This window comes from Octopus bimaculoides, chromosome 2 (assembly GCF_001194135.2).
Source record: "Octopus bimaculoides isolate UCB-OBI-ISO-001 chromosome 2, ASM119413v2, whole genome shotgun sequence".
NCBI lineage: Eukaryota > Metazoa > Mollusca > Cephalopoda > Octopoda > Octopodidae > Octopus > Octopus bimaculoides.
Genome location: NC_068982.1, coordinates 108,601,242 through 108,605,421, shown reverse-complemented (window position 1 = coordinate 108,605,421; position 4,180 = coordinate 108,601,242).

Below are 4,180 nucleotides of genomic sequence, written 5' to 3'. Positions count from 1 at the left end.
AGAGTGTAATGGGTGCTTTTACATGTCACTGGCATGAGTACTGTTTGCATGAGACCAGTATCTTCCACAACTGCATTGTTACTTGGCTAGATGGGTCTTCTTCTCAAACATGGTGTAATGCCAGATGGACTTAGTCATTGCCTCCATGAGGTCCAATGCCCGAAGCATGGCATAATGCCAAATAGAGTCGCTCCTTATATCTGTGAGGCCCAACGCTCAAAAGGTTTTTTTGCATGCCACCAGCATGGGTGCCATTTGCATGACACTGGTATCTGCCATGACTGTGAATTTACTTGGCTTGATGGGTCTTCTCAAGCACAACAAAATGCTAACGGCCTTGGTCATTGCTTCTGTGAGGCCCAACATTCGAAAGGAGCTCAACCACTTTGCCTCCATGAGGCTCAACACTTGAAAGATGCTTTTTACATGCTACCTGCATGGGTGCCAGTTACATGACACCAGCATCACTCATGACTGCAATTTCACTTGGCTTGATGAGTCTTCTCAAGCAAAGCATATTGCCAAAGATTTCGGTCACTAATCACTGCCTCTGTGAGGCCCAAAGTTTGGAGATCATGCTTCACCACCTCATCCCATCTTCCTGAGTTTATCTCTACCACAGGTTCCCTCCACAGTTAGGGATCGGCACTCCTTTACACAGCTGCCCATACGCATCACATACCATACCAATGCATTTGTCTCTCTTGCACACCACTTCTGATGCCTAACTTTTCTCTAAAGACACTTACATTCTGTCGAACATTCATAGAGATTGCATATCCAGCGACACATACTGGCTTCATTTCTTTCAAGCTTACACATGTTTCACTGCCATGTAGCACAGCTGTTCACACACAGGCATTATATAATCTGCCTTTCACTCTGAGAGAGTGAGGCCCTTTGTTGTCAGCAGAGGCAGGAACTCTCTAAACTTTGCCCAGCCTAATCTTATTCTGGCAGCTTTCTAACCATGTTCTCCAGCAGACATCAAGCCATATAATAGGCATTTCATGTAGTAAACGCTTTTTTTTAAGTACTGTAAAAACCCATGTAATTTGTGCAGGTGATTTTCAGAATAAAATTTGTAAAGAAAGCTTCTACTAAGTAGAATTCGTACCCAAAAGTTTTCAGAATTGCCAATATGGCCAGGAGGAAAAGGCTTTCTATTGAGTTGTATTTAGCATAATTTCACTTATGATTAGATTTTATTAAATTTTCATCAAATAAAAATAATTTCTCCTTAAACAGGAATCACATTAAAAGCTATTAAATTACAAAGAGTTTATGTTGTTTATAATAAACCTTGTTTTACATTTCTTGCCCACAAGAGATAATGTCTGATCTTTAGCATATTGCTGTATGTCTTCTCAAATCACAATCACAGGAAAAGTTAAGAATTATCAACAAAAACAAAGCTGATAAATATGCACAGGTGTTGCAAGTTAAATTTAATTACCAATAACGTTAAAGGTTTCAGTAAATTCATACAGAAAAAGCAAGCATTATACCGTCCAGCATACATAAAAGTCAACTTCATTATATTTAAGCCCTTATTTTTCAGTAAAAACCTATTGACTTTAAATGAGTCAACTTCCAGTACAAATGTTTGTTCTGTACATCTTTTATCAACAGCAGAAAAAAAATTTCTAAAAAAATCCTGGAAACAATCTACTCATGTAATTTATGTATCCCTAAAATTTATTTATTTTTGCGAGAAAAACACGTAAAATTACATGAGTTTTTACAGTATGTGTCGGCAAAGAAGTTAGGTCCTTGTAGAGTGGTGGTGGTGATGTTTTGGATAAAGAGTTAGAGTGAAAGCAGATGAAGGATCCACAAAGGGTTTGTTTAGCGAGGGATTAGAGAACTACCACTCTTGAATTCAGTATCCTTACTCTTCTCCATCTCTTTGTACTCACCATCAACAGTTTCTTTTATGAGTAATTCTGTTAGCAGTTTACTCGGCTATGGGAACAAAGATAAGCTCTATGTCAACCTGCTTGTTTGATACATTGAGAGCTAAATCTCCAACAAATTCACCAGGCCATCCCATCCCATCCCACAGCTATATAGTCATTTCAGTAACGACTGTATCAGTACCACCTCCCTTATCTGAGAAGAGCTCAATTGTCATCACTTGTAAAACTTCCATCTAGTCCTAGATTTCGCACTCATAATAATCTTCAGTACTTTTCATTCCTGAATATTTCTACCTCAATTTTACCTCACTCATACCAAATATGCTACTACTGAAACTTTCCCCTCCATCATCTCTGTAGTCTTGACTCCAACATCAAACCCCAATTGCATCTAATATTTCACTACTTCATACAAAATAGTTACCACCAATCAGGAGTTGATGCTGACTGTCATAATTCCACATACCCACTACCACCCTTTCCCTAACATCTCTCCAAAGTATTATTCTTCAATCTCATCCAGCTAGTTCCAACAGCTTCCTTAAATACCCCTTCTTTTAAATGTGACTGCAAAAGCCATGTTCATTTCGTCCAAATTTCTTTAATTCCTTACTAAACCTGACTTGAATATTTCTGCTTCTAATGCACAGCACCAATCCCCTTATCCAAAACATCTTATATTGACTTAATTCCGTCTTGCACATCACTGACATCTAGTATCACAAAAAAATAAAAACCATTTTATTTCATAAAATGCCATCTATGTAGCATGTTGGTAAGTGAAACAATTTCATTAGAAACCAAAAACTAGCCTATGAAATGAGATCATATGCATATTATGTAGTGCTTGCCAAGTTGTACGTAAAAAAATTGTATAGCTTTAAAAATAGGATTTATTCATAATTAATGAAATTACTACTTAAAACTATAATTTCTAAGTAATCAAGAGAAGACTAGATAACAAATGTTACATAGCATTTTTCTAAATGTACATACACAAGCTCTGGTCTAACAATGGAAAATAAATTTACTTAATTAAAGAAGAAACACCACAACACAATAAATGATTATAATATTTATTTTTAAATTCAGTTTGCCAAGAGTTTTTACTAGCAATGTTCACCAAAAAAAATATACATTTGTTGTCAACTGTTAGATGTGTTTAGAGCATTGAAGCTTTCACAGCTCCAGCTATAATACACTATAGCACAGCAGTTGTATGAGCATGTCTCAAAGAGTCAAAACACAGTTCCTGATTCACCCAAGAAGAACAGCAGCAGTGATGATGGTGGTGGTGGTGGTGATGGTAGTGGTGATGTAGGTAATAGCAGTTATTAGTTGTCATAGCCAGTAAACTGGAACTTTGCCCAACAACATTTCTTGTTAAATCCAAACTTAGTGATTTGATTTTAATATTTATTTTCATCTTTTTTTTTTTAATATTTTATTAATTTTTTAAACAATATTTTAATTTTTTGTGTATTTAAGAGCAATAATAACATATAAAATTTCACCAACTTCTTCCCAGACATTTTAAAAAATAGATTATTTTTTTGAAGAAGCAATGAAAAACTAAGAGATGAAGAATCAAATTTCAGATATGGAAAAGAATTCAAAAGAGAACATTATGTAATATACACAAATATTAGCTTATTGTTCTGAACAGAGAGAATAATTTAGGTATTTTAAGCTTGTTTAAACACAATTCTCAGCACAAACTGTCTGCTGTTATGGGATCATAATAACAACAGATGAGTGAGAAATCCAAAATACTTTTAAACAAAGAGAGGCAGGTGAAGAGAGTAGAAATATAACATTCTCTCTACCACTTCAGGAGTTTAAGAAACTGGTTTAACCACAAGAATATATTGCTCTACAAGCCTGATGCAGGCTAAAATATGAATGCAATCAGCTATTCTTCCTGAACCAATAACTCTCCTTAGGATGACTAGTTAGTATCCATTTGCAGGAGCTCCAACAATTTAACCAATGTGGGATACAGTTCTGAAGCAAAACATTAAAAACATTACTGTTCCTTCAGAACTATAATCCTCATTTGTTATAAATCCATGAAAATGGTTTGTTTTAAACTTTAACATAACAGTCATATTAAAATCCAAAATAAGCAGGGCACAACAACACTAATCAGTAATATTTCTTAAAATATAACTACAACTTCAACAGTATAAAAAAAAAAAAAAAAAACCAAACAGTGTCTTAATATCTTTCATAGGAAAAACAAAACAAAAAAAAACAAACAA